Genomic DNA, 16,575 nt, shown 5'->3' on the forward strand with positions numbered 1-16,575 from the left:
GGAGCTGGAGGAATCAGACTCCCTGACTTCAGAGTATACTACAAAGCTACACTAATCAAGATAATATAATACTGACACAAAAACGGAAATATAGATCAATGGAACAGGATACAAATCCCAGAGACAAACCCATGCACCTATGGTCAACTAATCTATGACAAAGAAGGCAAGGATATACAATGGAGAAAAGACAGTCTCTTGAATAAGTGGTGCTGGGAAAACTGGAGAGCTACATATAAAAGAATGAAATTAGAACACTCCCTAACACCATACTCAAAAATAAACTCAAAATGTATTAGAGACCTAAATGTAAGACTGGACACTATAAAACCCTTTGAGGAAAACATAGGAAGAACACTCTGACGTAAATCACAGCAAGATCTTTTTTGATCCTCCTCCTAGAGTAACGGAAATAAAAACAAAAATAAACCAGTGGGACCTAATGAAACTTAAAAGCTTTTACACAGCAAAGGAAACTACAAGCAAGACGAAAATACAACCCTCAGAATGGGAGAAAATATTTGCAAATAAATCAATGGACCAAGGATTAATCTCCAAAATATATAAACAGCTCATGCAGCTCAATATTAAAAAAAAAAAAACCAATGCAAAAATGGGCAGAAGACGTAAATAAACATTTCTCTACAGAAGACATACAGATGGCCAAGAAGCACATGAAAAGCTGCTCAACATCACTAATTATTAGAGAAACGCAAATCAACACTACGGTGAAGTATCACCTCACACCAGTTAGAATGGGCATCATCAGAAAATCTACAAACAACAGATGCTAGAGAGGGTGTGGAGAAAAGGGAACCCTCTTGCACTGTTGGTGGGAATGTAAATTGATACAGCCAACTATGGAGAACAGTATGGAGGTTCTTCAAAAAACTAAAAATAGAATTACCATATGACCCAGCAATCCCACTATTGGGCATATACCCAGAGAAAACCATAATTCCAAAAGACACATGCACCCCAATGTTCATTGCAGCACTTTTTACGATAGCCAGGTCATGGAAGCAACCTAAATGCCCATCGAGAGATGAATGGATAAAGAAGTTGTGGTACAAATATACAATGGAATATTACTCAGCCGTGAAAAGGAATGAAATTGGGTCATTTGTATAGACATGGATGAATCTAGAGACTGTCATACAGAGTGAAGTAAGGCAGAAAGAGAAAAACAAATATCACATCTTATCGCATATATGTGGAACCTAGAAGAATGGTACAGATGAACTGGTTTGCAGGGTAGAAATTGAGACACAGATGTAGAGAACCAAACGTATGGACACCAAAGGGGGAAAGTGGTGGGGATGGTGGTGGGATGAATTGGGATACTGGGATTGACATGTATATACTGATGTGTGTGAAATAGATGACTAATAAGAACCTGGTCTCTAAAAAAATAAATTAAATAAAATTCAAAAAAGAAAAAGAAAAAGAAAAAAATGGATTCTCAGGCTCCACCTTAAATCTACTGAATCAGAATTTGTATTGTAGGGGAGGAAAACAAATTATTCCCTACCCTCTTACATTCTATGACTGAAGCCCTGGAAATTAAACTGACAAAAGACAAAATAAGACAGAAAAACAGAGTTTATTAACATATGCATTGTGCATGTAGGAGAAACTCAGCGATGAACGACTCAAGAAGATGAATAGAACTTGGGGCTTATATTAGCATCTTAATAAGGAGCAATAAATTTGTACAGAAGTGAAAACACAAAGGAGAAGGGGTTTTAGGTTTTAAGGGTGGCAAGCTGTGGAAAGGTATATATATATGGGAGGAAACTAATGGAAGATAAGGGTTATTTTAGTAAAGTTTGTTATGTAGATTCCTCTTGGTATTGTTCCTGGGCTGCTAAGAGTCTAGAGCTGTCTTCCTCTTCCTGCTGAGAGAGGGAGACACCCTAACACAAGGAAATATAAATCCTGCTCTTAAGCAAATAGAGGAGGACGTCAAAGAGCTTGTTTGGCATGTGCTGCTTCTCAACTGTCTGCAGCTCAGAATAATCCTTATGCCAAAGTGGCATATTTTAGGGTGACAACTGATCCCCTATACATTTTTACCCTATTCCCAGGCAATTCAGATGCATAATAAAGCTTGAGAGCTGCTAGCTTTCAGCCCTTAGAGTTACTGGAGTGGATGCGTTCACGTGTGCAGATGCTGCTGCAAGTCAAATGGCACAATGGGCCCAGTCTCTAGCTTACATCTCACCACCAACTTCACTCAACACCATAGCAGGAACAAGCTTCAGTTTCTGATGACAACGTAGATACTAATGCCCTGATACGACATAAAGTGGAATTAGGGCCAAGAATTGGATTAGTTACTATCTATCAAAATAAAAAAAGTACACTCGGGCTTCCCTGGTGGCGCAGTGGTTGAGAATCTTCCTGCTAATGCAGGAGACACGGGTTAGAGCCCTGGTCTGGGAAGATCCCACACGCTGCAGAGCAACTGAGCCCGTGAGCCACAACTACTGAGCCTGCACGTCTGAAGCCTGTGCTCTGCAACAAGAGAGGCTGCGATAGTGAGAGGCCCGCACATCGTGATGAAGAGTGGCCCCCACTTGCCACAACTAGAGAAAGCCCTCCCACAGAAACAAAGACCCAACACAGCAAAAATAAATAAATAAATAAATAAATTTAAAAATAGTCTCCATTCTTTATTAAAAAAAAAAGTACACTGAACTTAGTGAGGGTGCTACTTGACACAGACCGTGTCTTGGAGCCTATTAATTCATTTATGTGCTCAGATTTCTCTGGGAAATATTTAAGGCAGAGTACATAAGTCAACAAGATGGCTTTTTCTTTCTCAATCCCAGGCACTGTGAGATCCACGGGCTTCAGTGCAGACATGACCAAGTCCAAAAACCACACCATGCACAAGAATTCCTGAAACTGGCACAGGAATGGCATCAAGAAGCCCCAGTCACAAAGATATGAATCTCTTAAGGGAGTGGACCCCATGTTCCTGCAGAACATGGACTTGTACAAGGAGTACAAAGAAGGGCCTTAAGAAGATGCAAGCCAACAACGCCAGGGCCATGAGTGAACATGCCAAGGCTATCAAGGCACTCGTAAAGCCCAAGGAGGTCAAGCCCCAAATCCCAAAGTGCAGCAGCCCCAAGCTTGGTCAACCTGCCTACATCACTCACCCCAATCTCAGGAAACATTGTGCCTGCTTTACCAAGGGTCTCAGGTTCTGCTGGCCAAAGTCCAAGGTTCAAACCAGGCCCAGGCTGCTGCTGTGGCTCTTGTTCTGGCTTCAGCTCAGGCTCAGGCTCCCAAAGGTGGCCAGGCCTCCAAGAAGACTCCAAAGTAGAGGTCTCTGTTCATTCAAGGACAGAAGGACTGGTATGACCTCTGGGCTGCTACCTTCATGGGGCTGGTGTCCTCCTGTGCTATTTGTACAGATAAACCTGAGGCAGGATCTGTCAAAAAAAATCAATCAATCAATCAAGAAGATGGACTTAGTTAAAAGTCAGAGTCAAGACAGAATAAAAACAAGAGTAGGGACATAAAATTGAATCAGGGCTGCAAATGTACACCATGAAGTCTAAACTCTTTTTTATGAGTGGGCCACAAATTTAGTGCTGCATTCTAGTAACCAAACATGAGAATAAACCCAGTCAACACCATTCTCATATGATAAAAAGAAGCCAATTGCTAAGAAGGAAGACAGTATTCTCTGTTCCTCTTCACAGTGAAACTTCTCAGAGGTGTTGTTTACACACACTATCCCTACCTCCTTGCCTCTGGTTCCCTCTTTGACCTACTCTCCATCTGGCTTCTGCTTCCCTAGTCCACAGAAGTTGCTCTTGACAAGTTCACTGTAGCCTTCATGTTGCCAAATGCAATGACCAGTGGTCCTTTCTCTGTCCCCACCTCATTTGACTTCTTAGCACCTCTCCTTCTGGTTGACCACTCATTATTAGAACATCATCCTCTTTGGCATCTGCAATACCACATTCTCCTGGTTTTCCTCCTGGTTTGCTGGCTGCTCCTTCCTTTCACATGCTACGGTTTCTTCAGGATACTGTATCCTGGGACTACTTCCCTTCTACATCACCACTTTCCTTATGTGATCTCATACCCCTAAGGCTTTAAATGCGATATGTACTGAAGTCTCCCAAATGTTCATCTTGTGGATCTCCCCTCTCCTCTGGGCTCTAGATGCAGATACAGCTGCCTCCTCAACACTTCCACTGAGATATACCAAATGACATTCAAAATGGTGTTCAAACAGAAGATTCTTCATTTTATACTCAAACCAAGTCCTTCCACAGTTGTCTCAAGAAATAGCACCACCATCCAGCCAGTAACTATGCCCAGAAGCTAGACCATCCTCCCTGGCTCCTTCTTTTCTCTAATCCCCCCATATCCAATACCTAAATCCTCTCAATTCTGCCTCCAAAAAGCCTCAAATACATCCCATCTCTACCACCACTACCTTCACCAGATGACTGCTAGAGCCTCCTCAGCTTCTACTCTCACCCTATCCAAGCCTCTCTCCACAGAGCAGTCAAAATAAGGTTTTAAATTCATATATCAATCTAGGCAATGGTCATCAAAAAAAAAAAAAAAAAAAAGGACAACCAAAATTATGGACCTCCTAATGAAAGTACACAACACCTCCCATGAGATTGTGTTTTCAAAAATATGAAACCTATATTTAATCATGTCTCTATCCCTAGATAGCAATTTATAGGAAAAAACAGGAGAAGTGTTTCTTGGATTGTTTAACACATCACTGGGGGAAGCATCAGAGTTGTGTGGAAGGGAAGTCATAGCAATAGCCCTCTCGGGGGCCTGCAGCAGCGGGTCAGCCCAGGTGCACAGCTCTTGGACCTGATCAGAGAGGAATTGGATGAAGGAGCAGCCCAAACATCCTCTGGCTAGTTCTTCCTCAGCAATTTTTTTTCAGCCAGGCTCTCGAAAAATGCTGGGAAACAATGCATTGCTGAGATGTTTCTCACCAACCTGCACCTGGAGGCAGCTAGGCTGAGTGATCAGGGGCCGCAAATCAGGGGCAAAAGAAACAACATACTGATGAGAACATGCTAGGCAAGGAAGGGCTTCTAAAGGCCACAGGAACCCATGGCACTGTGGCCTACATGTGACCATGAAGGTTTCTAAACATTCTTACTGAATTCACTTAAAACAGATCTGCCTTTGAGTTAACACTTCTCTGCCCAGTGCTCTCAGAAGCCATCTATCCACTCAACTTGTTGGAAAAATAAACAGTGGTGCAATGTGATATTTGTCACATTTGAGGGTAACACCTCTTCTACAAAACCCAACAAAATGTGGGTTTTCCTTCAGCTCACAGCAGTGGGGTAAACAGGATGGAATTTCTGATTCAGCTATAAACCCAGACTTAAATGGATAAGGCAGTTGCTAAGCCCACATCTCACTTTTCTTTCCAGATACACAGTACAGGTGTTCCCTGTGGGAAGACGGCATATCTTACAGAATCACTGATGCCACCATATGTCAAAGTGGATGGAAAGAAAACACCATCAGCATGTAGCTTTCATCAAGAAGGTCTCCAGAAACTGTTCACAAATAATATGGAATTGATACAGTAAAAGGTAGCAGGGTCTACTTTCCCTGACTTGGTGTGAATGACCTTAGGGAAGTAGCTAAAATATTTTGATATTTGATTTAGCTTTCTTTCACATAAGGGTATGGTTACAGACCTCAATGGATTTGATATGAATTTAAATTTAAGAGAGTATATGAAATGACTAGCAAAATGTCTGACATAGTAGACATTCAACAAATACTGACTCTAATGAATTAACCTTACTTGCAATCCATGCTATTAGCAATTCAAATCTCCACTGTGAACAGATAACTTTTCTGACCCTTGGTGCTAGCACTGAGTTACTAAAAACAACAGGAATTTCTCCAAGGTGACCGTCCACCTCCCAATCCTTTTTTCGCTTTCTCTAAACCTCAAATCACCCACAACCATTTATCCACTTTCCTCCTCCAGGAAGAATGGTGTAGCTAAGCACTTAAAATCAGAAACAGGAATTAGACCCCTGAGTTCATCTATCTAATGACCACCCTCCCCAAGAGCTCCCACAAAAAGAGGGATAATTATGACGTGAGGTGGCAGAGAAAACTAATGCAAAATAAGAATGGAAAGTAAGTGGATGGAAAATTTAAAACGAGGACAGAGGGAGGAAGAAAGAAAACATTGAGTTATAGGTATCTTAGGGCTCACATTCTCCTGGGGAAATGAAAAATCAACATAAGAACAAATGAATAAGCAAGAAATTTAAAGACAATATTAGCTGGGACCCTATTATATTAAGATGCCTCACCTGCCCCCCAACATCCTCTCCCCCTACCATACCCACCACACACACACACACACACACACACACACACACACACACCCCTCTAAACACAGACAACTTCACTTGGAATCAAAGCAAAAATCTCAGGGGCATGGACATGCAAGCAGTTATAAACACCCAGATTAGTAACTAGCTCCATCACTTATTAGCTGTGTGTCTTTGGCAAGGTATGTAACCTCCCCAAGGCTCAGATTTTTATCTGTAAAGCAGGCATGCTAATAGATATTTCATGGCTATAGGAATTAAATTGATCATCCATACAAAGTGCTAAGTACAGTACCCCACTCACAGAAAGTGCTTAATAAATGTTAATTCTCATCTTTGCCATGTGGTTGTCAGTTAAGTGACACCAGTCTGCCTTTTTATTCTAAGGATCTTTGGTAACATAATTCATGAGTGGCTAATTTTAGTGATTGACACTACAATGTATAAAACTAAACACTCATCCTTTGATTCCTTTTGATTGGAAAAAATCAGATAAAATATATGCCCATGCTCTGAAATTAACTTCAACTGAACATTAAAGATAAATACGTGTAATCCTTCCTACCTGTTTCCATAGTGAGGCATTTAGTCATATGTATCAGGTGTCTCTCCCTGATAGATGGGGCCCTTGATACTGAGCAGGGCCCTGTGGGGCTCCTGGGCATAAAAGCCTTTCTGTGTTCCGCAGTTCCTTGATTACAAGAAATAGGTTTCATTCAGCCTCCATGACCTTCTCTGAGTTCCAATGGGCAGATTTAAGCAGTTGTTAATTAGGGAAGGGAGGGGATGTGAGACAAGGGAGAAACAATCAAGAGAAACAATAGTGCAGCCTTGGGGCAAGGTCCTGGTTCCCCATCAAGGGATACACACAACAATATCTTTGAGCTGTTTTGTAGTTACTGAAACCCCCACCAGGTGGGAGAAGTTAATGGTTAATGACGGTGTGCTGCCCACAAGCAAGTAGACCCCAGACCAGTTGGAACTAGAAGGTGATGATACTGACTCCCACTTATCTCACCACCAACCAATCAGAAGAATGTCCACAAGCTGATCACGCCCTCTTTGAACTATTACTATAAAACTTCTCACTACCCTCTCCAAGTTGGGACACAGTTTTGAAGGCATTAGCCTGCTATGGCTCCCTTTGCCTGGCAAAGCAATAAAGCTATTTTCTACTTCACCCAAAACTCTGTCTCTGAGAGTTAATTTGGTGTCAGGGTACAGAGGCCGGTTTCGGCTTCACCCTCAGGTATCAACTTTCAGGAAGAGACACACTTTGAAACAGCGCAATGATGAGATACCTCTGCCTTGCCCCTGAGCCCATGAGTGACAAGAAAGACTAGTCCCTGTGCCTCCAGACTCCCCCAGCATACCAGGAAAGCGTAGTAGTGGTGTGCATTCTCTAGCTCCTCTACCTGGAAATTCAGAGGTGGGAATTCAGGCCATGTATAGGGCCTGCCACATATTCTAACCCAGTCTTACAAGCAATGCAGCTGATCCCATGTGGTATTGAACTCACAGCAGTGGTGGGTTGGGAGGTAAATAATTCATTCTACCTAACTGCCCCCAGTAGTTAAGGTAGAACATTATACTCCATGCAGGTAGTGATGTGCTCATAAATCATTAACAATCTACTCTTCAGGAAGGAAAGCCCTGATTTGTAGCAGGTGCAAATCCCCATGTTATAAATATTCCCACCATGGCTTAATTCAGGACATCAACTTGCTTGCAAATTTCTGCAAATTTAATAATCAGCTCCCACAAGCCAGAACATCTGCTTCCAGCACATCATCCCATGCATCTCCCCTTCCTTTCCTCTCACCTCTCTCTCTTTTTCTCTCTCTCTCCCTCCCCCCTCCACCACTCCCTCCCTCCCCACCTTTCCTCTGTCTCTCCAAAGAATTGTGGTTCTTTCAAGATGTTTGAGTTGGTTTAGAAGTGGTACAGGCATCTGCTTCTCCCTCCAACCTTGAGACAAAAAGCATCTTTCTGTAATAAGAACTGAAGCCCTAAGCCCCCTTCTCTCCCCAAGTTCCTGGGGAATCCTCCCCAGGTACTTTCAAAGGAGGAGGAGGAGAATAGCTTGTTTTCAAAGCTCTCTATGGGAGAGGCATCTTCCTGGGAGCCCTGAAGACCCCATCCACCCATCATCTCTGGGCAGATTGGCTATGTCAACCTCTATCTGAAAAGAGGCAAACCTTCACCTTTGGGCAAGGAGCTATCAATTTCAGATGCAAAAATTCCCTCCTCCCCATCCTTCAGAGTTCAGGTTTGAACAGAACTAGCAAACAAAAAAGCTTTAAGGGCTTCCCTGGTGGCGCAGTGGTTGAGAGTCCGCCTGCCGATGCAGGGGACACGGGTTCGTGCCCCGGCCCGGGAAGATCCCACATGCCATGGAGCGGCAGGTCCCGTGAGCCATGGCCGCTGAGCCTGCACATCCAGAGCCTGTGCTCCACAACGGGAGAGGCCACAACAGTGAGAGGCCCGCATACCGCAAAAAAAAAAAAAAAAAAAAAAAAAAAAAAAGCTTTAAAATGGCATTTTCCTGCTTATAGCTGCCCACACTGACTTCTCCATTACACATATTGTATCACTGACTGACTATTAATTGCTCCACTGAGTCCTTTAGAATTAAATTGGTGATGTTCCTCCATGTTACGAATGGAAAGTAATAGTTATGGAGGGACTGCCAGCAACTTTTGGTGGTCGTGAGAGCTTGAATGATTGTTTAGCAAATAGTCGCTCCTACTCCTTCCCACCATAGGAGGCACATACTTCGTCACCCCATTGATTTTGGACTTGGCCATCTGACATGACTTCTCCATGAAGTGCAGACAGATATTACAGACTTCCAGCTCTAAGCCTGGGCCTTAGAAGGCCTTGTGTATTTCTGCTTGGCCACCTGGGACCTTTGACCTTCACCTTGAGAAGAACACACCCTAGGTAACAAGTCCAAAGAGTACAGGAAACATGGAGCAGACCTGGACCCAATCTTCGCCCAGAACCTGGATTCCAGCATCACCAGCCAAACTTCAACTGACCCTCAGACCCAGGGGTGAGAAGTAAATGACTGTTGTGTCAAGCCACTGAGTTGTGGGGAGGGTTGCTACACAGTATCACAGTGGCAAAAATGAACTAAGACAGTAGGCAACCTAGCATGTCACTGCAGAGATTTTAGTTCAGCTTGCTTCTTGGGCCCAGAAAAACAATGGGTACACTGTACTCCAAACTGCAATGTGTTGACACATGAACTCCAGTCCTGGAATACAATACAAGGTCCTGCCTACTCACCTCTTTATTTTTACTTTACTCTCCTATAATGATCACTTCACAGGATGAGACCTGGGGAGGGAGGGAAGTGGAAGGCACAAGGAAAAGTGGTCAAAAAGGGAAATCCAAAAAGAAGAAAAAGCCCCAATTCTGATGGCAGTTCAACCCAAGATTGATCTCTCTCTCTCTCTTTTTCTCTTTCTTTCCCTGCCAGCACCCACCAGGGTGTTTGTCCCTTGAGTTGATTTCAGTTATACTCTGATAAGAGTGCTTCTCTCTGGAGAGCTCAGAGAATTAAGTGACATCATCTCACTATTGCTCTGGGTATAAGAGTGTGGGAGTGGAGGGTAGGAATAGAGAGTTCCATTTATGGATGAGACTCCAAAGGCACAGGGCTCTTCTGTGGGTGATGGCAAGTCCCTGGCTCTGGCTGAGGCAGGCAAAGCTGGACAGAAGCCAGATTCCTGCTCTGGATGCTGAGTATGAAAGCAGGATGCTTCTTTAAGTGTTCCCATCCCCTGAGTCCTGTCCCAAAAATCAGATTAGAACCAGGAAACTTGGCCGTTCTCAGATCTACCCAACACATAATGATGATGTCTAAATCCCCTAAAACAATATGTATAACCATGAAATAGGAGTTCAACTTGGAATACAAAATATAAATGTATGTAACATGTTCAGTCTTATAAATGATTCATAACCAATTGTGTTTCGGATATATCATACACATTTGTCTACAGTCATAGCACCCTGAACACGACTGATCTTGTCAGATATATTATACACATTCTATAGCAAAACAAATACAGGCCAAGGAGCACACCTAACATACAGATCTTGGTTTCTAAATGCCATTCTCCACTAAAAGGAACCATGGGTGCATGGAGAAAAGGCCCAATTGCAGGGCTGGGGGTGGGCAAGATCAAGGTGATCTTGGAGCATCTTGCTCCAGAAACCCAGGACTTGATATAAATAGTGTCCTATCAAAAGAACATGGGATCTGGTTTGAAGAGGCTCCTACCAGGCAAATTTGGGACAATTTGTGCATCAACAATAAATGAATGAGGACAGTAATATGTTTTTATTGAATTAAAAAAGAAACCATAGTAACCATCAAAAGAAGATGAAAAAGATGACAGAGGAGGAGGTGAATGCAGAAGGTGCTAAGAAAAGCAATTCTTACCAGCTAAATAATATAGAAGGAATGGCAGAATTTGGAAAATTGCTGTTTTTCAACTTCCAATGTAATAATCAATACAGGCTTGCACATTTCATGAAACAGACAGCCTAGACCCTCCAAAATGTTCAAGTCTTTAACAAAGACCAAACAAAAAAGGGAGGACCTGTTCTAGATTGAGGGAGAATGAGTAAACATGACAACTAAATACAATGCATCATCCCTTATTAGGTTTTGGACTTGAAAAAAAAAAAAACATTGTTGGGACAACTGGGGAAATTTAAATATTCATGTATGTTAGACTTTGGTATCAATATTAAATGTCTTAGCTGTGACAACAGTATTATAGTTACGTAGGAGAATGTTTTTTGTTCTCAGAAGATACATGGTAAGTATTTAGGGATAAAATATCCTGATGTTTATAACTTATTTTCAATTGGTTCAGCAAAAGAAACATATATAAAAAGAAGTATAAACAAATAAGCAAAATTTTTATAATTAGTGAATCTAGCTGAAGGTATTCTTAGCACTATTCCTTCAACTTTTCTGCAGATTTGAAGTTTTTCATAATAAAAAGTTGAGGACAGAAAAGAAAATAGCATCTTAATTCCTGGAAATACTGGTGAGTGTTTGTTTGATCTCAAAGTTGGAGATGTTCTAAAGCTTAGAGATTCTGGGTTAAGATCATGTGACCTCACCAGAGTTATCCTGATGTCAGTGAGCAGACAAATGGGTTGATGGCCTTGAAGGGTGAGGGATGAGGAGTGTAGGACAGGGCTGAAGAAAAGACCTTCTTACTATACACATTGAGTGGGAATAACCAAAAAACCTAGTGACAGGTTATCCAGCCTAGTTGCTCCTGTGTTTGTACCAAGAGGGACCTCCTTTAACAATTTCCCCCTAGGGATCCATTGTCTTCTCATTCACTCAGCATTCAACAAATATTTATTGAGAACCTACTATATAGGTGAAGCATCATGCTAGTAAGAGGGTAGGTAAGGGAAACAAAAAACAGCAATATCCTTACCTTTGTGGGGCTCAAAGCTTAGTGGAGAATCCAGATATTAATGAAATAAACTTATGACTGTATGAAAAATTGCAACCTTGAGAAAATGACACATGCCAAGATCAGAAATATGGGTAGATATTAACTAAACTAAAGCCAGAAGGAAAGAGGTGGATCATGGCTGAGTCTAATTTCCATTAGTATGTGTTGACTATGGCTCAAGTTTCCCCATTATTACTTAGAGATCCTCTCTCTCAAAAAAAATCTAATGCAAATTCCTGTGTTACATATGAGAAAAATGAGGCCCAGCTGCTCTAAAGTCTTATAGCTTGTTTCTCGAAGAAAATATTAGGACTACTCAGATGAGTACCAAGTCCTTTATTTGATCTATTTTTCAGAAACACTTAGCTCTATAACCCAAACAGAAACCAAGGAATTAACTTTGTCACTCAATTCCTCCCCACTTTGCTAATTCATAGGAAGACCCACTAAATCTGAGTGGCTATGGAGTTCAGATATTCAGTGGATGACAATAAACTGAAGTGATTATAATCGCACTTGAGTGAAAACAGTCCCTAATTTTCCCAAAAGCCACAATCTACAGATGAAACTGACTCAAAGTAGGGAGAGAAATAAGAAATAAAAGGAAATCGTTACAAGACTTGGAAAGGTGTTCAAAAAGTTTTTGAGCTCATCCCACAACCATCTCTGCATGCTTTGTCTCATTTCTGTACTATTTAAACATAATTTTGATGTCTGCCAGATTAAATTACCCACTTGACCAATTCATACCCTCAAGGTTAAATGCTATAATTATCCTTAATAAGCATAACTATCAGCCTGTTTTTGCTTGATGGTTATAAAGTTTTATGCCTTTTAATAATCCTCCTACAGGTAGAACATCTTTTTTTTCAGAGAGCTGACATTCTGCTCTGCATGCAGTGTCAAACCAAATCAGAGTCTTGTTTTTGTTCACCAGAACAACATGAGCTTGACAATGTGGCGTTGGAAGAAAAAACACATGCAAAAAATGTTCTCTCAGGAAAACTGGCAAACCAGGAAAATCCTACACAGATTTTGCAACAACAAAGCTTGTCTCCTAGAACAACTTTTTCTCTAGATTTAAGCTTATATAGAATGGATCATCTTTTTATTCTGCATGCTTTATAATATTTCCCAGCAATACTTACAGTCAGGTTTTGGAGCTGACACCCTTTTCTCTTTGGCTTGCCATGTGGCACTTTTCATACCACATTCCTACATCTCTCCACCCTGGGTTGTTGCTGTTATTGGTTCCATCCATGTAGGTGACTTATTTTCAACTAAAGTTTGGGTTCTGGAACTTTGTCCTGTGAGTGGATGTTCATATTGACCCCCATCCTTACACCTAAGTGGAATTTGGTGTTTCACTTTTGTATTATTTTCTTTCATATTTATATGGAGTTAAGTAAAAAAGGAATCTGTACTTAGTAAGGAGAGATCTTATGCAACATGTTTATTGTAAAGGAAGGGAAGGGACTATTGCAGTAGGGATTAACTTTGACCATAAAGTCTGCAAATGTCCCAGGGTTTAGGCAAAAAGAAGTTTTCTTTTACAGGGAGGAGTAAACAAGCTAGAAAGAACCATGAGGGGACAAGGGCTGAAAGGGAGTGGCTAGATTGTAGGTTAGAGAATATTTTACCCTCATGCCAGCTATACTCAGGAGGGGCTGTTGAGGATGGGCTGTGTCTTAGCTCAGGCTGAGGGTGGACCAAAGTTCAAGCACCTGGGGAAAGGAGAGAATCTTAACCACAGTTTGGTAAACAAGCATTTTGTTCCAATTAGAGGGAGCAAGCAGTTTAGCCAATTGTTTATGAGGCAAAGAATGGAAAATTAGAGGCGGCTTTAGGTAAACAGGGTGGAAGGGAGGCACCTGTGATTCCTGTCTAAATTTTATGGGGAAAGGTGGTTCTTTGCAGTAAGCACCTTTTGTTTCCCAAACACAAAGGGTTGGGAGGATTTCTTAACTATCACAGTTTTCCAGGAATATAGGACTTGGGTAAAATTCAACACTGTCAATGGCCACACTTAAGGCCAGGATTTAAGAGGCCTGAACATGCCATGTGATGCTTTTGCTGGCCCAGAAGCAGAAAGGAGCATCTTTGTTGTCAGAACAAGTGGGAAGAGTTGTCGCATCTCGGACATCAGCTTTACTTGTGCCCTCATCTGCCACCTCCCCTGTTCCATCCCATTTGGGAGCAGGCATGAGCTCCCTGTGAGCTGGAAAACACTGAAAATCTGGAGGATTCTTTCAGTTCTGCAGCTTACTTTCTATACCCTTATGATTTCCAAACACAATGATCTCATTTTAGAATTTCAACTATCTCCTGTTAGTCACTCCTTTCAGAAAATAACAACCTGGCTGTTAAAATGCTGTATGTTCATCATTGGAAGTATGGAGAATATGTCAATTAGAAAAAGAAAATCACTCCACGTTCTACAAACTAGGAGGTAACCATAGTTAATATTTAGTTGTATTTCCTTTCAGGACTTTAAAAAATGCATAAACTTCTGTGTGTGTGCTTTTTCCATTGTGTTTTCCTTATTGGTTGTTGGAGGATATAAGAAGGTTTATGGTTGTTGATGCTGTTAACTGTTGTTATTGTTGTACTTTTTTTAAAAATAAATTATTTTAGAACATTGTAAATTCACATGCAGTTGTAGGAAATAATACAGAAATATCCCAATGATAACATCTTGTGTAACTATATGTACATGTGTTTTTTAATAGTCACCTCCCAATGTCCATCAGCTGAAGACCTCCAGGAACATACCTGTAGCTAAACAAATTGGGTTTATTGTTCATTAAAACAAGGGAAAACGCACAGCAAAGGGAACCATGGGTATCTCAGTAGGAGGATGTTATAAAGGACTGACAGGATTGGGACTTATGTGAGGTGATTTGGGGGAGGGCTCAGGAAGCAGGGCTTTGCTCTGTATTGGATACTGTCAGGAAACAGAGACAATTCTGTGATTAGGTATCTTAATCATTCTTGTCTAGAAGGCAGGAGGAATGAACTGAGGTAAAGAAGCAGAGTCATGTCTCTTAGCCTGGATGGAGGCTGTTGGTTATTTTCATGTTTTAAGCAATGTTCATGTTTTTGTCTGGGTTCGTACATGATTATGGAGAGATTTAGGCTTTGTCTTGATCCATCAGGGTCAAAGAGTGGCCTTGTCTGAATGAAATAATCTGTTTCTGTTCAATGGGAAAACACCACGGCCTAGCTGTGAGGTCAGTACTTGGCTATCAGGGGCCAGCTTACCTTTCTCATGCCTTACTGAATGTATAAATCAGGGGTTCCCAGAGAAACAGAATCAATAGGATATAGAGAGAGATATATAAGAGGAGATTTAATTATAGGAATTGGCTAACACAGTTAGGGAGGCCAAGCAGTCCCACAGTCTGCCATGTGTAAGCTGGAGAAACAAGAAAGCCAACAGTGCAATCAGCTCTACTTGGGAGTCTGGTGATCCAGCCTGATGTTAACTCCCAGGGTCCAAAGACCCAAGAACCAGAAGCTCTGATAGCAAGAGAGGTTGAAATTCCCAGCTCAAGAACAGAGACAGAATTCACTCTTCTTTTGTCTTTTTGTCTCGCTGGGGCCCCCAATAGATTAGATAATGCCCCCACATTGATGAGGGCAAATCTCTTTACTCAGTCTGCTGAATCAAATGCTAATCTCTTCCAGAAACATCCTCACAGACACACCCAGAATTAATGTTTGACCAGTTCCCTGGGCATCCCTTAGGTGAGTCAAGTTGACACATAAAATTAACTATCATACTGAACTTTCATATTATTTTGTAATTGATTCTCTTGGACTTTCCTAGGTAAATATCCACATTGTCTTAAAAATTTATGATAAAAGTTCTCTCTTCCTTTCCTTTATTTATATCTCTTACTCTTTTATTATTATATACTGAAACTTCTAGAGCAATATTAAATTATAGAAATGAGAGCAGACTTGGTTTTGTCTTATTCCTCATTGTAATTGGAATGCCTGTGGTATTTTATCATTAAATATAGGTTGGGCTATTTGGGATGAGGTTTGGGAAGATGTTGATATCTAAGAAGGTTATGCATTAGCACACTGAACAAATTTCTTTCTTGTCTCAGTTTATTTAGGAATGACTGTTTAATTTTTATCACATACTTGTTTTGTATTTATAAAGACAATTATGTTTTTCTCCTTTTCTCTACTGATGTGTTAAATTATATTAATGAATTTCCTATTATTATAAAATCCTTGTACTATACTTCCAGAATGTCAGTGTTGGATTATTCCTGAATGAGTACCTAGATTTGAAGTACCAGAGGTTTATTCAGAATGTCTGCATCTATTCATATACAAGATGGGTTTCTAACTTTTGTGATGTCATCTTGGCAGTGTTTGGCATCAAAGTTATTATAGTTTCACAAAATAAATTGGAAGACTCATGGCCTCTTTATGTGCCTGGAAACAAAAATTATCAGACAAAAATTGTCTATTCCTTTAGAGCAACACTGGCCCATAAAACTTTTTGCGATGATGGAAATGTTCTCTATCAATGCTGTCCAATATGGCAGTCACTAGCCACATTTGGCTATTTAGCACTTGAAAAGAGGCTAGTGCAACTGAGAAACTGAACTTTAAATTTTTTTTAATTTTAAATGGTTAATTTAAATGTAAATAGTTACATGGGACTTGTTGCTTATTGTACTGGACAACACAACTTT

The 16,575-nt window shown here is 41.0% G+C and overlaps 1 pseudogene; it reads left to right on the forward strand.

Annotated features, from left to right (window-relative positions):
* The first annotated feature begins 2,866 nt into the window (after positions 1-2,866).
* Positions 2,867-3,334, forward strand: LOC132476740 (large ribosomal subunit protein eL29-like; annotated as a pseudogene).
* The last annotated feature ends 13,241 nt before the right edge of the window (positions 3,335-16,575 follow it).

The sequence above is a fragment of the Mesoplodon densirostris genome, chromosome 16 (genome assembly GCF_025265405.1).
Source record: "Mesoplodon densirostris isolate mMesDen1 chromosome 16, mMesDen1 primary haplotype, whole genome shotgun sequence".
Classification (NCBI taxonomy): domain Eukaryota; kingdom Metazoa; phylum Chordata; class Mammalia; order Artiodactyla; family Ziphiidae; genus Mesoplodon; species Mesoplodon densirostris.